This window comes from Neopelma chrysocephalum, unplaced genomic scaffold (assembly GCF_003984885.1).
Source record: "Neopelma chrysocephalum unplaced genomic scaffold, ASM398488v2 Primary Assembly neopelma1_86, whole genome shotgun sequence".
In the NCBI taxonomy this organism is placed as follows: Eukaryota; Metazoa; Chordata; class Aves; order Passeriformes; family Pipridae; genus Neopelma; species Neopelma chrysocephalum.
In genome coordinates, this window is record NW_020897748.1 from 3376379 (window position 1) to 3397753 (window position 21375).

The following is a 21375-nucleotide window of genomic DNA, read 5'->3' on the forward strand; positions in this document are numbered from 1 at the left end:
AAAGAGGAAATCAAGCACTGCCTTCCCACGGGAGAATTCCTGAAGACAGAAAGACAAGGTGGTTAGCACTACAGCCTTGTCCTGGCTTGCCTGCACATGAACATTATTTCAGGATAAGCCAGAGGTTGAATGTAAAGCAGCACAGACATTCTACAACTGCTGTGTGTGTTGCTGAAATCTCAGCAGAAGTAATGGGTCAAGGTTGTTGATTCACTGGGACTTCCCTGTATCTTCTTTAGCTGTGTCTGTCAGAAAGAAACAGGCGAGGATTTTCTGAACTTTGTGTGCCATATAATACCTCCAAAAGCAGGAGCAAACTATTGCAGAATAGTCAGAACTAAATAAAAAATTCTTAGTTTCCTGGCTTTGTAATAGTGAAGCAACAAGATATCTCCAGGACTTCTTTTCAGAGCAGAACAAGAAAGCAAGCTGAAGATAAAGGGAAAGGTGGCTTCAAACCATTTTGCTCCTCCTGGGTCTCAAAAGATAGCTCAGTCCTGCCTGTGTCCCCTTCAGCTGCACCATGCCTGGCTCCAGCACAGCCACGGGGAAGCTCACGGGTATTCTTCACCACCTGAAAGGCACACCATGGTGCATGATTGCTCAAAGGAGCCAGATGCCACTCCAGAAACACCTACTCCATTTCCCACATCAGCACAGATGCAATCTAAAGACAAATGCTGCCTGGCATCAGTTTAGCCAGATTTCACCCAAATATTCTACATTAACCTGAAGCCCCAGGGTTACAGAGAAAGGTTATTATCTATGGCCTTTAACTGAAACTTCATGTCTACCATTTCCTGAACAGTCTGGCAGTGTATCTTTGGCCTCCACCTCCATCCCTCCCTGCTGCCTGCTGCAGGACAGAAGGAGGGCAGTCGAACTGATATAAGACCCACCTTGAGTGTGATGAGGCACTGGAACAGGTTGCCCGGAAAAGCTGTGGGTGTCCCATCCCCGGAAGTTTTTAAGGCAGGTTGGATGGGGCCCTGGGCAACATGGTCTAGTGGAAGGTGTCCCTGCCCCTGGCACAGTTGATCTTTAAGGTCCCTTCCAATCCAAACCATTCTGTGATTCCATGGTAATATATTGGAAAAAAATGTTTTCAGAAGGTGACTGCTGAAACTGACACCATTTGGTGCATTCAGCATAAACTTAAATATGTTTTTAACATCCTCTCTTCCCTTGAATGTGGTGGACTCCAAGCTTTCCAGCTGGATGAAGCAGAAGCACTTTATGCCCTCCAAATTTAGGAAATATTTCCTTTAGATTTAAAAGGATGCAGTTCTTTGTCTTTCCTAGAATGTAATCAGAGACTAATGAACAAAATTGCTATAACAGTGTCTTAAAGATTTTCTTTTGTTTGTTTTTTTTTCCTGAGAAGTCCTAGGCTATGTCTTTATTTTTAATAACAAAATGTATTTTAATGTAGCTATAAAGTCGAAATTGAAACAGGTTTTCCTATTGTTCTGCCACAAACTGACTGATGGAGCAGGGGTTAGGTTCAATTTTTAGAGGGTCTTTCCAAAAAAATAAAACCACTTAAGCATTATTTTGAGCTTCCATGGAGAAATCTGGGAAACTGCATTATATTACCTGGGCCTCATTGTGTGAAACATCTCCAACTGCGAGCAATAAAGCAAAAAATCTATTTGAACAGACATAACATCTTTGGAGGGGATGAAAGAAAAGCTCAATAAATCACATCAATTTGGTAAATCTGAATAATATCCCCAACACCTTTCACTTGGCACATTGGCAGTAATCATAGACATCTCCTCTGGCTGAAACTGCTCTCTGGAGTGAGCAGCTCCTGCCCTCAATAATACTTTTTTACCAGCTTAGAGAAATGCAGTCAGGGAACATGCTGATGTCTTGCTCCTGTTTTCTGCAGCGAAGATATAATTTTTTAGTTAAACACATCAATTCTATAGAGGTAAAGCTTCAAAAACAGACATATGCACAGTGCTCCAGAGAAGAGTTACCATCTGCCTTCCCCTCTCCTCCTCCTCTTCAAAGGAAGGAAGAAAGAAATGTAGCAGAGGCTTAGCTCTTCATTACCTGCTTGCACTGACATTCATGAGATTCCCTGCAGGATTTTTTCTTGCTAACCAGGCAGGATGAACACCCACAAAAATTGGCAAGGAGATGACTTTTAACTCATTTTCACAAATTGGCTCTATTTCAAGTAGACAGTGTCTCTCTGGTATCAAACCAGGAAAAAATTGGTTTTGCTTTCCTCTGAAAAATAGAAAATGCAAGTAGCCATCCTACTGGTTGCCTTGAATACTAACAGTGAAACATGATGTTTCAAGGATTAAGAGGAATCCAGTTTCACCTCTGAAAGCCTGAGGATGACGTTCAATGTTGGCCTGATAATATATTTTAGCTGAGCATTGTAAAAACCTAGAGTTTGCTTTCTGGATTGTGTGCTCCAAAATGTGTGCTCCACTACTCTAGAAGTGCAGGCACTATTGCCTATAGCAGGGAACGCTCAGATGTCAAATTCAGGGCTTGGACATTGTGTCAGGAGAGAGCTGTCACCGCTACACCAGTCCACAGTGTGCAACATTACGCATCCAGATGATATTTGTATCCTGGGAAAAGTTGACTTTTGGTACAGAAGCAAAAAAGTAACATTGTAGGGATAGATTTTTTAGATAGAGAAAATCAGCTCCCTCAGGACAAACAAACAAAAAAAACAACAAAAAATAAACCAGCAAACAAAACAAAATAAAACCAACCAAACTACTTTATCCAATGTACCTTGAGTAAATAAATTTACTCCCTTGGCAGAACTATGCAAGGCTTGACAAGGCTTGAGATAGACTTGACAGATGACTCAGAGTTTAACAGAAACCCAGAGAAGCACTGGGTAAGAAATTACTGTTGCAGAAGTGTGGCTGCAGAGTCACTGAGTATAGGAAAGCATGTGCATTCTCAGACAATATTAATCTTAATAAGCTTTAATTTAAGTCAATTTGTTGTCTGGACACTACCAAGAAGAGTTATGCCAAACAAGTTATGCAAGATAGTTCCCTATCTTGGAATGGTTACTTCTGGACTTTGAGTCCAGAAACTCAAGAAGAAGAAACTCAGCTGATTTGAGTTTCTTGGGGCAGTGAGGTTCTGTGACTGCACATAGGAAGTGGTATGTTTGAGAGACAACAAGCAAGCTCTGCTTAGAAAAAACCAAATTTGCTTTAAAAATTTCTTTTGTATGGCCCCAATTGCAAGCTCAGCAAGGAAAGCACTGGGAGGAAGTAGCACCCAACAGAATTACGACTGAGGCTTTTATGAGTTACTGGAAGTCTTCTGCAGCCTGAAGAAACAGTTGCAGATTGTTGCATCAATAAGAGTGCAGTTTATACTAGAAAGTAAAAGTACTTGTTCTAGGAAATTATTGCCATAGCTTGACGCCACTTTTTACATTGAAGGTGAAGAGCAATATCACTACCTTGTAGTCATTAGCAATAATTCTGAACAGCTCATCAACCTCAATACCTCCTGTGCAGACAGGGAAACTCTGACTGCAATTGCTACCATTTACAAGTATAGAAAGCAAGTAAACTCCTGAATATTGGCAACAGTGGGATGGATGACACTTTCATGTTGCCACAAATGCAGAGGAGTCGGTTTCCTTACACCAGTTCTTCTTGATCAAGCATGAGATTTTTTACTTACCACAGGAACTAACATGCTTTCCTTTCACCTATACTTGTCATAAATATTACGAGAAATATTGATGTATTCTGTTTCCTGACTTACCTTATGTTTCTCCAATGTCATGTCAGGTATGGGGTCTTGCTCCAGGATAACATCAGTTGAATCAACTTGTCTTGTGTGCTTAGCTCTAGACGGTCCTGCCACTGCATCTGGCTGTTCTTTGCTTCAGATTTAAGATAAATCTGTTGCTCAGATTTACCACCACTTCTGGCCTGGACGTGGTCTAGCAGCAAGAAGAGACTCCTTCTATTTCAACCATCTATGATGAAGGGTCCAACCAGAACTCCAAATCCACATACTCCAGTCATTGTAGATATTTGCATTTTACACTATGAAGGTTTTGCTAATAACTATACAAAAAATTTCCTGCTGCATGGAGAAACATTTTACATTACCATGGGAGACCTGTTGCTGCTGACACGATTAATCCATTTCCCTGAAAAATTCCAGCTATCTTGCTTTTTTCACCTTTATGTGTTGTGTCTGCTTTTGTCTGCTTTGGCTGTAGGTTCCAGGAGAGGTGCTGGCAAATCTTTGTTAATGAGAATACTGTTTTTTCTACTCCTGAGCCAGTGGGGGAAACCTGGTATCCAGGACTTGCCTAGCATGGCTCCAGTCCACTTTCACCTCTCTCTGAGCAAGCTTTACAACAAATGACGTGCACTATCTCACTGCGGGTAACTCACCAAATCTCCCTCCCCAGATCACTGTAGCTGCTAGGAAAACCAGTATCCCTCAAATTAGACACCTGCTTTTAAGAAGAACACTGCGCCTCACGGTAACAGACACGATAAATGCTGTGAGTAATGACAGATCCATGTGTTAACAACACTATCAGCCACCTACTGGCTCCTTTCTTCTTTAGATAAAGGCTTTTCTCCCCAGTGTGCGCATAAAGCGCACACTTCTTTTGTGAAGGTGGATCTCTCTGCAGAAACAGTGGGATCAGAAGCCAGAAGTTCTCAAGTCCTGACTGCAGCAGTGAAACAGGCTCAGTGCTGATCATACAACTGGTGCTCTTTGCCTCAGTTTCCCCACTTCTAATAGGAATAATCTCTACGTTGTAATCACGCTGCAAGGCGTAGTTAATATTTGCACGGTGGTGCTTGGGAGATACCAAGCATCAGATATTCCCAGGATACACCGGTAAAGCAATTGTATCTACACAGTGAACAAAAGCAGGCACAGATGCTAGCGTAATGTTATGCATTTTGGTACAAAGTGAAATAAAAAATTTGCCTTCTGTCCTCAGAACATTTATTGCTTCACATACTGAAGCAGTTATTAATACAAAGCATATTTCTATCCTACTTTATTTTACATTAAAAAGTGAGGAACCATGATTGAATCTTAATACAAAAAAAAGGGCTTAAGTTACATTCTCCTGGGATCATCTGTAGCAAAGTGTAATAAGTTTCTCAATATCTGACCTAATTATATCTGTCCTTCTAAGTTTTGTTTCCCATAAGAGCTAAATGTCTATGGTTAAAAATAACATTTGAAATTCCTCCAAGTTCCAACAGAACTTTTTCATCCTCTCTCAAATTTAATATCTATTTTTGTTTTAATTTTCACCCAACTTTAAAAGTTATAGTTTTGAAGCTGGCATTCTGTTCTGACATCCAGTTCCTAAAAACGTCCATGTTAGATAAACTTGAGAAATGGGGGGAAAGAATTATATTGTGTGTGTTTACTTCATGTTAGAAAAAACCACAGCTATTGTAACAAGTGACAGAGAGGCATGGGGAAGGAAGGATGCCTTTGAGGTTGAAAAGGAATTGTCTGTGTTAGAAATGTATCTTCTGGATCACATCAAGGTCTCTTGACAGGAAACACCAGGTGATTCTACAATGCGTGTTTGTATCCTCTCTCCCTCTCTGAGCATCCAGTTTAAACCCCAGAGCAGTGGTGATGGAAGGTGGTAGAGGCCCCAGCCCCTACGACCCATCAGTCCTGTTTAGAGCTCCCCATATCCATGCAAAAGCCGGAAAACTGTGCTACTGTTGAGATGACAGAATTCTTCATACTCATCTCTTCCTTCTGGCACTATTACTAGAGGGCCAGCACAGACCTGAGACTGGAATGCTTTGCATCTGAATCCACTTTGCATAGCAGTCAGAGATCCCAGTGCCCACTGAAGACCTTTGTGTCTCAGTTTACCACCCATAACAACAGCACTGACCTTCCTGCAGAGATACTGCAAGGCTGAAGTCCTAACATTTGACAAGGGCTAGGAAATCAGGTCTAGTGTGTTAAAGAAATACATAGGATTTTTATAACTGGTCACATTCCATTCCCAGGGAGGTTGATAATAAATAATCTTTATAGAACATCCTCTATTGTGAATAGGCCAAGAAAAAAGTGACTCTGCAAACAGGGTTTTTGGGGCGAAATTCAGCTTAGCCCTTCTTTTTGAGAAGCTTTTTAGGCCTTGTGGAAGGAAGAATCTGGATTTTCAGGCTGACTATTTGAACATCAAGCCTTGTGCACCTGCAGGAGTTCTGCATCCATCACTGCAGACGGGCCATAAAGCCTCATCCTGGTGCTTTATAAATGGTGCCGCCTGCTCTCAAGTGCAAAGCCGGTGTGAGCTCTGTTTTCACAGTTCAGCTCACGGGAGGGGGGCGCAAGCTGAACAACAAATGTTTATAATTGCCCAGTCATTCTGCTTCAAGGGTCCGGAAGACTTAAATGTCATAGTATACAAATGGGAATTGTTGGGAGAAATAGAGCAAAGTGACTTCAAAGGCATCCGAGCCCAGTGCTTTCGCTAGTTCATAGCACAGGTTTGAGGCTGGAGCAGATTGCCTAAATTCCCTCAGAAAGAGGTAGCAAAGGGCTGGAGGATGAGGCAAAGGGTCCTGTGGTGAAAATATCTGGTTTATTAGACAGGTGGCAGGGCAGTTTGGTGGTTATGATCTTCCTGAAGGACATGTGCATTCAGATCCCTGCAGGCTGAAATGGGCCAAGCCCTCTGGTTTCACTGACCTTCCCTTAATCATGAGTTTATTCTGCTGGTGCAAAATCTGATTGCAAGCTCTGAATCCTTATATAGCTGAAGCATCTGACTTTTCCTTAAGAACTCATGTGAGGGGTATGTTCATACCTTCCCTGTGGGCTTTCTTAGGACCAGGGGCTGCCATGAGTCCCCAGCTTCAACTGTAGCCCTCTGCTATGGGGAATTCAAGGCAGAGCCAACCAAAGGCCCCTCAGAAGAGCTGATGGCACTGTGCATGTCCAGTCTGAGAAGAAGGGGCCAGGGCTGGGTTGCTCCTGCCGCAGAATAGGGGAAGGAAGAACAGCACTGCGACGGAAAACCAGGCTTGTTACTGCTGCCCCTACTGCAGAGATAGGAAGGGTGAAGACAGAAATGCTGTTGCAGGATGAGGCTCTCCCTTTACCCTCAACAGCAACTGCTGCCCTGGCTCTCTGCACTCCTCTGCCCCCCACTGCAACTGTGAGCCTGGTTTCCTGGGGCTGTGTCTTGTGTTGCTGTGACAGCCTGATATCCTGTGCCCATGCTGCCTGTGCCCAGCAGTCGCCCCGTGTGGGGTGTATGCAGCAGTGTACATTCCCCTGGGGAGCTGGGGGTCTGCACCTGCAGCATGTCTGTACTTGTTGGCAAAACACTGTCCAGCCCTGCAGAAGGCTTTGCTAATATCTAATATCTGATTGGACTAGATGATCACTGTAGGTCCCTTCCAACAGAACCATCCTATTCTATTCTATTTTAATTTCAGAGCCATCTTACTCTTCCCAGTGATGGGATCCCATACAGCAGGCATTTTGCAAGATGTCTGGAGTCAAGGCCTCTCTTCCAGAGACAAAAACCATCATGGGGTGGCTGGGGCTGGCAGCAAGCATGATGATGAACCATGTTCATCCCCAGAACAACAAAAACACCAGGAAAAGAAGAAAGGAAGAGAAGACAGTAGAGCTGGAATTTATTTACATGGGTTTCCAACGACTTTAGTTGGGGAATGGAACACAGCAGTGGTACCCTGGCTCACTTGTTATGCAAGGGGGATGTTGCTTGTGAATTAAATACGATGTGCTTCTGTTCTCAATTTTCTAGCTATTTTCCCCTGTATAAGGTGTTGATCTGAGTTTTTTTTCTTTTACCCTTTTTTTTTTCCTGAAGAGTAAAATAAAATAGAAATTAAGGATCCTAGACATCTCTGAAAGTTTAAGGAGCCCAAATTTTGGAAACTAGTTCTTTTTTCATTCAGATACTTTCTAATAAAAAGGTGGTTTGTAAGTGCTGATGATCTCTGATGATCTGTCACAGCTCTACCACAACCACTTTGGGAAGCAGTAGATGGGGAAATGGCTATTATAGAAAAGCCAGAGCTTGAAATAATTTTACCAACATTAGGCATCCTATTTTGGGAAGAAACTGAAGAGAGGACTTGCCAGAAAATACTGACATTTCCAAAAGCAAGATATTCATAGGTGATGAGCCTGATTTACAGCAATATGTGCACACAAACATTCACTAGCTCCTAGATTGTGAGCAGGAATGTCAGAGACTCATTTCTAAATTGAGCACTTGCACCTGCATGTGTAATATTCCAAACATAGTAGGTGCTTCTTACTGTTTCCCTACGTCTGATTTTGAAAAATCTGTTCCTTGCTAGAGTGAACTCATTACTTCCCAAATATCTTCTTAAATATGAGTTTGCATGTGACATTCATCCCGGAGTTCCCTGCAGGTTCAGTTCCAATGCTATATTTTCAGAGAGTTTTCATTCTTCCGTAATATTTTTCTGTCCTCCCTTTCATTTCTAGCATCCAGTAAATCTTTATAATTCTGATATGCTGTTTTCATAGTTTCTCCAATAATCTCTTTGAAGAGACTGGACAAGCAAGACCATCTCAAATGATACAAAGCATTTCCCTAATGTGGACATTATGTGTGCCAAGAAATTCCTGAATTAGTTTGAGCACTTTCACACTGCATTCCTGTATGCCAGCAGCAGTCACAGGAGCTGTCTGTCCTTGCTAGGGACTACTTATTTCCAGGGATGATACTTTGCACCTCTAGGTCACACAACTACCACTCCCAGTTCCAACAAAAGTTTTCCCATCGCTCACCAGGAAATATGCAATCACCTACCCAAACCCCATCAGGACAGATTCTATTCAGTATCTAAGAAACAATTCAGATAGCAAATGTTTGTTTGTTTTTGTGGCTAAATACTGTCCCAATGCATCTTTTTAAAGAATGACCTTTTTTTTCTTCTTGTCTAGACCAAGTTCTGATCACCTAGGAAAGGCCAAAGACAAGACACTTTAAGCAGAGAGACACAAACCCAGGATCCTCTTCCATGGTAATTTTGGATTTCCAGCAGAGCTGCTCTTCATCTGTTATAACAGCCTTTACACAATTGCTGCTCCTTTGCTCCTCCCATAAAGGAGATTTCAGCACCCTGCCTCCCTCAGCACCCAGGCTGTGCACAGCACAACTGGCTGGTGCCACATGCAGCCAAAGTGCCGAGGCATTCCCGAGGCTTTGGAGCTCAGCTGCTGCTGGCTGGGAGGTCAGGGCCTGCCAACTGCACCTCTTTGCAGTTCTGCTGGCCCCTGTGCAGAGGAACAGGGGTCCTGTTGTTCCTCACTGCTGCAGGCCTCCTAAAGGGAATGAGGGCTTGTTCTTCTATCTCTATTTGTGAGAACGTTCAAATACCAAAGTTAAATCCAGGCTTATCCTCTCTTTTCTTTACATAAAAGCTTCCACTCAAAGTAGATGTTCTCAAATCTATTATCCTCTATATTGTTCATAGTGGTTCTAATTTTTCTCACATTGCTCAAAGCTCTATTCTCAGGTGACTGTTCTCTGAGCTTTTCCAGCTCAGCTTTACCTTTCAATAAGATTTACCCATTAAAAAACAATTCTGCTGCTTTTTGCAGCTATCATTTTGTCACATATGGATTTATTCAATAAATGCTTTTAATAGTAACATTTCTAGGCTTTGTTTGTCAAGAGCTGCCAGGCTTTTACAAGCCAGGGTTGGCACAGACATTGAATTGCCTCTCTGTACCCAGGGGAGAGTTTCCTGCTGGTGATGACAGAGGTCCTGCATACACAATGTAAATGAAAGGAAATTAAAAATATGGGTAGATATATAATTCACAGCCAGTAAATGGTGAAGAATATCAGGCTTCCAGCAACTTCTGGACCTCAACAAAGCTTCTAATAAAAGCAGGGATGTGTGATTTTAATTTGCAGTTCCAAGATCTACTCAAAGACCTAAAAGCCCAGCTTCAACACAAGCACCAGGGCAGGGAACTATATAAAGGCCATGAGCAAGAGCAAATTCAGCCAGCCCAAGGGCACTAGGAAATAACAGCTGACAGGACAGAAGAGAGAGGTCAAGATAGGTATGCCAAAAATCTTTCATCCACAGGTCAGCCTGAAGTTAAGCAGCACTGCTGTTGCCTGCCTGCTGCCTGCTGTGGGGCAATGGGTATTAGTGTTTGTGTCTTGGTGTACGTGGCATCCACCCATGCAGGACTTCACAGGTGTTCCTGAAGAACTGTAGAAAATGGTGGTTGTGGAAAAAAAGAGGGAGTCTTTTCTTCTGTTCTGTTTCCCCAGTCCATTGCTTTTTCTGAGGTCTTCAGATGTCTATTGCTAAATCCTTAGCCCAAATTCTCCTCCTTCAAAGTGGCACAGTACTAAGTTTGCCTAAAGCAAAATTGACAGAGAAAAGAAAATACATTGCCTAATACTATTTTTTAGGTTTTTCAATAATTCTAAACTTGTTTTGGTGCCTCTTTTGCTTTCTTTCAATGAAATATTTAATACATTCTTACATTAATAGGATTTCTTTTGCTCACTTTCCTCCATTCTTTCCATAGTTACCCATCTAGTCCCACAAGGACTTATTAATTAAATTCTCTCAGTACAGAGTTATCTCTCTCTATCTCTATTTTCTGTACTGCAGCTTGTGTACATTGTCGAGAGGAATCAGAGAGAGCAAAGAACCAAATAAAAAGATCCCTCCAGGAATATAGCATTCGATTATACAAAGAAAACCAGCAGTTCCGATTGCTCATCCTTATTTCCCAGAGGAGGCCTCAAATGTCTTTGTTCTTTGGCTTTTTAGAAAGAATTTCCTTTTCTGGTAAAATCATTTTACCTGTGAACTGCAGGCCAGGCTTTTCGTCACATTTACCTGCTTTTCCATTATCAACTGCTACACATTTTTCTTCCCCATGTTCTGCCTCCAACAAACAGCTTTGGGGTGTTTTGCACCTCCTCATGGCTTTGCACCTGGGCTTTAGGACCTTCCACCAGCTCTGGGTTTCCTGTGGGGAACCTGGCTTCACGTGAACCACAGAGTGGGTTCTTCTCACAAATGACAGAGTGTCATAAATGCATTACTGCTGACTTCAGGGATGATGAGATCCCTGGAGAGGCCTGGAAAGGAATGAATATGGGGCCCCAAGCCCCCTCTCATCTCCTGAAGGGCTGTACCTGTTTTATGGACAATGAACAACTCCTGCTCCCAGAGCTGTCAGTCAAAGTCAGTTTCCTCAGTGCTGAAGTTACGATAATAACTGAATAACTCTCACAAACATAAATGGGAATTACAGTAGTATATATAATTAACTGAGAGTTTCAAGCTGTGAACTCCCTGCCTCCTTGAAGTCCACAAATTTGTATGACTCACAGCCATCACACCTATGCTATATGTGCACGCATATATATGTTTTGATATGTTCAGTATTTTGCTCTTGTCTAAAAATAAAGCTGCAAAATGAAAGGGGAATATCCATTTGCTCCCTTACACTTTATGCTGGGAAGCTGATATTACCTCCAGTTTGCCGTCTTCCCAGCTGGCTATATATTGTATCGTCTATGTTGGACCTCCTCCAACATTCATGGCATCATCTGTACAGTTTTAACAGTCTAATCTTGCTAAATCTCTTTGTTTTGCAATTTGATTGTGCCTGATCTTCATTACTTTAATTGTTTAATGTATTATAATTAATTAGATCTAACAGATTCCCATTCAGCTCAATATATTCACATCTGTCTGCGAACTATGGGAAGCACAAGACAGGCTGATTCCATGCTGATCTTTCAGTCCAGAGACCAGGTACTATTTTTGCCACTGACTTATGTTTGTCTGCAGACAAGTCATCTATCTTTCTGTTTCTCCAAGGGATTCCAGCTCACTGTGTTTATAGCCTAACTGGATCTCAGCACAAGTGTTACAGAAGTAACAAAAACGACCCACAGCCCATCCCATATGCAGCTGCCTCCTAACTGGGACTGACTCCTGTTTAAACTGAGCACAGGAATAAAGAACGTGAACATACAGGTTTGTGAATATGTATGTTGTTTCAGTGTAAAACATGGAAACTTCCCTTTCCTCCCCACCCACCTCATGTCAAGTGCTGGCAAGATTTTGGTGCTTCAAGAAGACAGACTCTCTGCCTACATGGAGTGATACCTTCTACTTGCTGTGCATGTCACAACCCCATCAGAGTCATGCCAGTTGTCTCCTGAAAATGCTGCTGCTGCTGCTGCATGCACAGGCCTGGCATCCAGATCCCCTGCACCATCTCTCCAATAACGCATCTTCATTCTGCCCACATCCAGGTTGCAGGGAAGAGTATCTTTTTGCCAGGGATTAAGAGCCAGTTGCTTCTTCTGAAGGTAGAGCTGGGAGAAGAGCAAGTTTTCCTTTCCAACGGTGAGTGAAGTTGCCTACCTTCTCTTCCCCATCACCTTAACACTGCACTTCAGTGGCAAGAGCACTTAGCCAGGACATGGGGGACCAAGTTCAATTCACTCCTCCAGCTGAAAGAAGACAAACTCATTTCTTTAGAGCACACTCTTGCTATCAGGCTCCACAAGGGGACCTTTAGCTCCTGCTAAAGGTTTATCATATTTCTTCAAAAATTAGTAACAGAACATTGATCCTGAGAACAATTGCAACCTGGTAGTCTACTCGCCAGAGCCCACAGATGAGGGTGAAGAGACCTGGTTCTGCTCCATGCCCTAAGGACTACTTTTGGATCTTACCTGATGATTATTACTTTGTAAAATAAACTCAGGATATCTTTCCGAAGAGTATCAGGGTTCCCTAGCACCCTCTTTGCATCAGTAAGCAGTATGGCAAAAGATCAAAACCAACCTATATATAACAAATCAGTCTTGACTGAATTCATCATAAAAAAGAAGATGGGAAGAAACAAACATATGCAGAAACTTGCCATTTTCATCTCAACAAGAAAACCATTTAATTCCCTCCAATTGATAAAAGACATTCCCTTCAGCGTTGCGGGCAGCCAACTGCATGGGGTTCCTCACTGGACAGTAAGGAACAGATGCTCCAAGGAAGACACAACAGGTGTGACATGAAAACAGCCAAGTGCACTTGGTCCAGCAAAGATCCACCCACGAGGTTACAGGACAAGCCCTCACTGGTACCGTGCCTCTCAGAAGCACTGCCTCTGCAGCATCTATGGTTTTGTGGGCTCAGCAGCCAGCCTTCTCTAAAAGCATTTGATTAAGATAAATAAGACCCTCCACAAAAAAAAATACAGGAAAAACATTATCTTATTTGGGAACCTTGGTACAAAAGAGCAGAGGAAAGGATCTCTAGCAAACATGGAGATAGAATTTAGATTTTAAAGCTCTAGAAGCAAAAAAAAATGTGCCTCCTTTTTTTTTAAATCCCCTTGGTCATTTTCAGATCTGTAAAAATATTCAGTTATAACAACTTTAATCAAATTAATATACTGTGTGGTTTTGTAATCTAATTTGGGGATTCTTTTCCACTCCCAAAAACATAGCACAGGCTTGGTTTTAGGTAGAGAAGTATTTTTATTTTTGCAATTTATTATTCCCTGGAAAAAATGCATTTTCAAATTATGTGCAGGATGGATTCATAAATTTGAAGCAGTTTGCAGGCTGTTAGAGGTGAAAAAGAGTTTGCAGTGTTTGGGCCAGGTATGCTCACATCCAGCCCTCTGCACGGAGCCAGCCGAGTGGTCGGCACAGCTCAGCTGGCTCTTCCTGACGCTGTCAGCGGAGCATTTCTGACTCAGGTAGGCAGAACACTTCACACCCCAGCAGCCATAACCACAGACTGGGAGGAACCCAGCAGGAGCTACTGTTGCCAAGGGAGAATTTGTCAGAGCAAGAAGCTTGCTGGAGAAGGAAGGAGCAGGCCAAAATCACCAGCAAGGCTGGTCTGTGGGAGGAAGATCATGGCAGGGGGGAGAGCAGGAATTTTTGGTTGGTGGCAAAGCACCAAGGCATAAGAAAAGAGCACTTTAGTGCTGCATATATCCAAATGAATGTATTGAAGAGTCCGCTGACCCTCTGACCACTCTTTGAGCTGCTACGCCATATTTACTTGGGGAGGTGATATGCTAGGGATATAAATTGTTCTGTGAATGTCAGAATTGTGCCAGGGACAGCATGAGCCAGGAGCAGGACATGCCAAGCAAAATCCCAAATCTTCCTAGGAGTGACAAACTGCAGGAGTGCCAGGAAAGGCTTCATTTACAGCTGAATTGCAGGTATGTCAGCCTAGACTGTTACCCAAGAACCTGCAGGAAAAATCTGCCCTGATTTTATGTCCAGATGCTGAGGGTTAGGTTTGGTATTGCAGATCAAGTGCCTGTGCACCAAGAGCTTAAAAGCTTCATCAGAAAGAACTCCTAACCGTGCTTGCCTCGTCACCAGCTATCAGTGGGAGATAGAGAAAACAAAAAAATTCAGACAGTTTCTTCATCAGGGCTGAGCAGCTGTAGAATACACTGCACTGATTGATGGACTTAAGCCTGGAGTTCACGATATTTCAAGAACTTCCTGCCTGAACATCAACCATAGCTCTAGCTGGACACTTTCAAATTACAAGACAATCTCCATTTTGTCTTATAAACTGCTTATTAAACACCCCCCACCCCATGTGCTTTCTGATAGTTGCAGGATGCAGTACAGATCTTTCCACGTCCTTTAAGACCATCTATGGATCTCATTTGTAGTAGGGATTTTTACTGCTTCTTTTTCTTCAGCCAAATTCTGAAACTAGAGAGGGTTCATTCTTCTTTTATTACCCTCCTTTCTTTTTGTTTTCACAATAGGTGGAACATTTTCTTCAGCAGGTTTTTTTCCCCCAAATCTTGTCCCTCCACCTATTCTCCTTAGAAGGGAACCCAATCTTTGCTTTTGAGTTCTGAGCTTTCCTTGTGCAAACCATCATCTCTGAAAATTGGCACTGGTACACATCTTAATCCATAGCTTAGCAAGTCTTCCTGTGCACTGTTGTCTCCATACAACTTCTTGCATTTGCAGGCATGAGCTGTAGCCAGCTCTGGTGACAGTTTTTCTCTAAAAGAAGAAGAAGAAAAATGACATTGTAAAATCTGGAGCTGATCAACAAATCTGTTGGTGAAGCTCAGAGCAACTCAGAGCATTCCAAAGTTAGTCTACTGCTATTATTGCTGCTCACATGCTGCTTATCGTATCATAGAGATCATCTGGTTACAGCCTAGTTGCACTCTTAATTAGCCCAGCCAGAAGCCTGCCAAGTTTGACCAAAAAAAAAAAAAGTAGTTAACTGAGAAGTGAGACATTAACTATTTGAGAGATAATATCACCTATAAACCTAGTAGTCTTTTTCAGCAGTTTAACCTTTTTCTCATTGAAACCTCATTTTCAAGTTAAATAATAATAAAAAAAAAATAATCCAAAAGTTGATGGGAGGAAAGTGTGCCTGCCCTGTGAGATCTTAGGCCTGGAGTTTGGGCTTCAAAAATCTTTCTTCGGGGCTTAGGTTTCAAAGTCTACCCTAGATAAATTACAAGAAATTGTAATGGCTTGGTAACTCTGGCTTGCAAGTGGGATCTCAGCCCCTTCTTCAGCCTCAGGTTTTTCCATATTGCTACAGGCAAATCATACGGACATTTGCCTGAGAGCTCTGTCCTACAGAGCCTTTTCCTGCAGGACTGGGTGTAGATGTCAATTTGCTGCTGACCTTTAAACGACTGTAAAACTGTAACTTGGCCATGCTGCAAGTACTCCCACTAATTTTATACTTCCTGGGGCTTATCTATTATGCAAAACTAGACAGGTTTCACAAGCTGGAAGTTGTGTAGAAGAGCAGCTTTTATCACAGTCCAGTACTATGCATGTGTGTAGTCTTTGTTTTGACATCATCTCAACTGTGTCCTGTTTAGATAAATGACCGGAGAAGAACTACAAAAATTTCCAGGCTAGATAAGGTATCCATCTTGAGAAAGATCCTGACAGAAAAGACAAAAAGGAGACAAGGTATTTTGCTTTGTTTCTCCAGCTAAGTTAATTTGTGAAATATACAACTCTCACATGGTTTTTAGAGTAATGCAGACCCTGTGGGACAGTTGTAAGACTCCATATGGGAATATTCTAAAAACACTGCAGTGTTGGGTTGGATGTGCTATTTGAAATGTGTGTATAGATTAAAAAAATAAAAATTTGCTTCACTCTAGTTAGCCTCTCTTAAACTAGATTCACTAGTTCCCACACACAACAGCTGTCTTTAAAATGTCAGGTAGCTGGCAGGGGGCACGATAAGAATCCACAAGTGTTTGATGAGTATAAATATCAAAGCAGGAGATTCTCCAGTCAGGATGGAAATGGGTAAGTACCAATTAGTTTTGTTACAGCTATCGACAGGAGCACATCCTAACAGCCTGGTTGAACTTCTTGGATGAAGAAACAGCCAGCCATTAACTGGCTCCCATCAGGGTATATCTGAGACCTCATTTCTAAATCAGACAGAATCCTTAGGCCGGTTAAGTTACAGGAATTGATGCTGAGCCAGGAGAGCAAAGGGAATACAAAGATAGTAACAGACTCCAGAGATCCTGGGAAGAAAAAAGGTGTTCAGGGCAGAAAGGAGGAAGAAGAGGCAGGGCAAGAGGATCAAGTTGCTGAGTTGCTCTGCAAAAACTAAAACAAATAAGGTGGAGTTTGACTGATTGTTTTCATAGACTTAGGCTCTTTGTCTCCTAAAATCTCTGCCACAACAACCTCAGGTTCTCTTCCGAAACCGCTCTCTATATAGGGCACATGCTATGCTCAATCGAAAATCTTTGAGCACACCCTGGCAGGCTGGCGGCTCTCAAGCACTATATAAGGGCTGGCTTCCACCTGCCTTTTCCTCAGCCCAGGCATTTCATTATGCACTTTGTCCTCTGTACAGCTGCAGTTTTCACAGACCTTATGTATCTTGAGATTTCAGCTCATCTTTCAAATTTGGTTGAAATTGGGTACCAAAGTTTTTAAGGGGAATTGCTGAATGTACAGAGAGATAAACAACACAGTCTCATAAACCTCATTTCAAAGGCAACCAGGCCAAAAATGCCAGTTTTTAGTTTCTGATCCTGTTCATGCCAAATGTTGTCTAACATTTCAGAAGCAAGCTGTGGCCCTAAGAGCTTCTTTCAATATCCTATCAAGAATATAAAATAAATTCTGATAAATGTAGTCAGTATAAAATAAAATTAGTTGAAATTGGTTGCTGGGATGCAAAACTGAAGCTGACAGGCAGTTGTGAGGAAACTTGCTTATTTTATGTATTTCTTTGGGGCTTAGCAGCCTAGAGCTGTCAAGATGGTTTTGCACATGCTCGGCAGCAAAAACAAGGGAAATTAGTGATTTTACCAGTAGAAAATGTAAGTTCCTACTGCATTAAGCAAACCTTCAAGATTAGAAATATTATTAATGCCTATAACTTGAATAAAGTTACTTTACTATGTATTTAGGGGCCTAAGTTTCCCTTGTAAAACTACATTTTGAATTTCTTTAGTAGTCTGTTGTGATAATTTTGCCAAGGGCTGGTGAAAATCTAAGTAAAATATATTAGTAAGTTCACTTTCATCCACAACTCTATTGAACCATTCAGACACCAGTAAGTGATTAATGAGATTTTTCTACTCTAGAAATTGTCGTTTGTAGGACCATCTCATAAAATGATCCTTGAGGTGCTGTATCATTTTATTTTTAATTTCAAGTGATCATCTCATAAACAATTCACTGTATTAATAATTCCTTGGATTACCCTACAGAAATACAGGTTCAATATGTTACCCATTGATTATCTTAATGGCAAATGTTTACAGTGAGAGCTTAGAAGTCAGCATGTATCCTATAGCAGCTGTTTCATTTCTGAAGTCCTGCAGAAATCCTCAGAACATACCCTATGAGACTGGTAACTTGCACCTTTGCATTTTTTTCTGATCCCTTCACTCTAACAACTATGGTCTATTTCTAAAGAATTTAAAGAAAATAAATAATTTATCTCTAAAAAATAAGAGACAAACTCAGAATAAACACATGCAAAACAAGAAGCTCTGAAATTAAATGGCAGAACTGACTTGAAACAAGACATTATGGAGCCTTTCTCCTGACAATCAACATTAAAATAACATTAATGAATAAGCGCAAATAAATAAAAAATAAGTCCAAAAATAAACCAAAGTAGGTATAATAGAATTATGTTAGTCTGAAGTTTGCTTCAAGACATCCTGTCACTTCTGGTAACACTTTTTTAAGAATTATCTTGCTCACTCGAGAGCAGTTACACATAACAGAAATGAATACAAGCTAAAAGAGTTCTGAGTTCCCAAGTCCCAATGGCTACTGTTTGCAAAGAGTAGACAATTGTATTAATCTATAAATGAACATAATTAATCTATAAATGAACAGTAATTTAGTCCTTTGTGAAGGATCGGGGTAAGACTGATGCACAGTTAACTTATTAACACTATGCTGAGTTCACTCGAACTCAGCCTGGAAGACTCATGTTTGGCCAATGCTCCCAGCGGAGCAGGTGCCCAGCCACTGTCACTCATTCCAGGGCAAAGCATGGCCATTTTGGCGCCATCCATCTTGCTTCCTGTAGGGTGAAAGGGTGAAGAAAATAGATGTGATTTGCTCTTTCAGTGCATCTTCAGAAGAAATGCAAATACCTCAGCACTGGGCAATCAGTTCGGAATGAAAATATAATAAAATCTTAATACATATATTCCACTTGCAGGCCTCTGTCTAGCCAAGCGTTTTCAAACACTCATGGTTAATCTCTTTTTTGTTTCTGATGTTAGGGATATTTCATTTGATTTCTTCAAAGTTCTGATGACTGCAGCAGTATCCCTAAAATGCTTGCTCCTTAGCTATCCTTCAAAACAGTCTGATTAATCAACCTTATTTGTGAGTGATGAACTTTGTTCCTCCATGCAGCTTTTGAGTCTGTATCTAATATTGTAAAACCAATGCAGGTGCAGAAACAAAACATGTTTTCCCTAGGAAAGCAGATACACCCAAAGCGATGGCAAGATGCCTTTTTTCGGAATGAGCTCTCAGCAATTAAAGAATTTGCACACTTTTATAATGCCACTAACATACTTAAACACTACAATGAAAGGAAACAAATGGGATTCAGGACCTATACATACATATGACAGACTCACCACTCAGACCTCTCAAACCCTCCTTCCAGCTAATGGGTTCTTGGAAGTTATTGCAGCCATTTGAGTGCGGCCAAATTCTGATGTTTTCCCCCATCTCACACCCTGAGGGTCAGAAATAAAGTTCTTTAAATTAAATTCAGTTCTTAGTGACCCCTGTGCAAATTTACAGTCTTTCATACCATTCAGGAGCTTTTTCTAAACAAGGAAGACCAGCATCTATCTTCCTTTCTCAAAAAGGTCAGTAGGAAACAAAGAGCAGTGCTGATTTATCTTCATCACTTGGTGACAAGTTCTGTAAAGGCAGTTGCCATTTTACATTACTTTTTTTCAGAATCAGGGAACGTAGTAACTTTCAATTCATCATTTCTATGCCATTTATTTGGTGGGTATCCTGACATCCTTCTTGGATACTTGTCACTTTGTTGACAAGATGTTCACAAACATTTCTTAATTATTTTGGTGAAAATGACCTTTGCATTGTAGTGACAGATGAATTGAGGAATCATCCCTGGGGACACTTCCGATCATGCACTAACTCTCTAATATATATATAGTTAAATCCATCCATATACAAAATCATTTGAGGATTTTAATCCAAGGTACAGGATTACTTATGCGAGACTCACTGGTACATTGATTCTTTGGCTAAATGTGTAATTTTCATAAAACTAGACTATGAACAGACAGGTGAGGAGGTTAGAGAAGGTTTGACGAGGCAGAGAAAAAGGCCATGTGAGATCCAGCAGCTCTAACTACTTTCCACTTTGTGATGGAAATTAGTAGCCTTGTCCACAATTTATGTTTTACCACTGGCACCAGACAGAGTCAGAATCTGACTCATTTTACACCACTGGGCGTGGGGGGAGGGAACAAAAAAGAAAAGAAAACTCTAAATGCATGCATCCTTCATTAAAGTCGTTCAGTTGGGTCAACCTACAAGAGTATCCTGATGACGAAGGGTGTCCGTTGATCCAAAAGCACAATCAGACAACAAAGGAGATGAATGAAAGGTCTCATTCCCATGTGCAAAGCTTGAAGTTTGGCTTGCAAATCACAGGCTGTGGCCAAGGAAAGAAACAAAGACAGCTAGGGTATATTCCTAAAAATGTTAATAAATGTTTTATTCCAGAAAGGTGGTAATACTCCAGAGATCTTGCTTTTACTAAGTGAGGGGACAGAAGCTCAAAGCCCTACAGAAGCACAGAAAGGCTGTATAAAATTACTCACATATACATATAATCATATAGCCTGAGAATCAGCCCAGGAAGGCATGTACCAAAGTCACAACAGTCAGGATTTTGAGCAAGCAGATTTTGGAAAAGTAGCTCTTAACAGTAGGAGAGCACACAACAGAGCTGCCAACTCTTCTTTTTTTCCCTCTGCAGGCCGTAAATTTGCAGAATCATCTCCTGGTCTCTGGAGAAATGCCCTTTGCTAGGCTGCCTTTCCTAATTTTCCTGTTCCCAGGAAAAAAACAAAAACCAACCAACAGTAACTCAGAACATCTCCATTTTCTAGCAACAGCCTGGTTAGCACCAAGAGTCACCATCACTGCACTTTACAGTCCTGACAGCATTTGCCAACTTCTAAGAGCTATTCCTATGGACTTCCTGGATTGTTGTTCCTGGTCTGTGTGAGGGTAACCCCCACAAAAATCCTACCATTCTCTTCTAGTAGGTAGGGATAACCCTACTTTGTAGTCATCCACTTTAATTAAATATGTTTAAACACATAAAAGAATAACTAAGCACTTGTGGGAGAAAGGATGGAAGAGAAGAACTAAAGGCTGTGTTGGAGGGAGAATAAAAGAGATCTGGGGTCATTTTCTCCCATCCCTTCATTTCTTCCTCTCATGTAAGAGAGTAAAGTAAGAATGATTGTAAATAAACATGCATATATGTACTTTCATATGCAAATGTTTCTAACTCTACAAATGAGTTTTTGCTGCTGGCTGCCGACTAGTATGCCTGACAGTCTGAGATAGTGAAAGTGCAAGTCATCGAACAAAAAGCTGTGTGGAGAGCAGCAGAGAAAATGCATCTGAAGAACAGGAAAGCTGCTTAAAGCCTAATTTTTTAAGAGACCAAGTTTCCTGGTCAAAACTGCAATAAGCAAGACAAAATAAAACATTCCACGCTGGGGGAAAAGTGCAGGAAAATACAAGAATAGAAG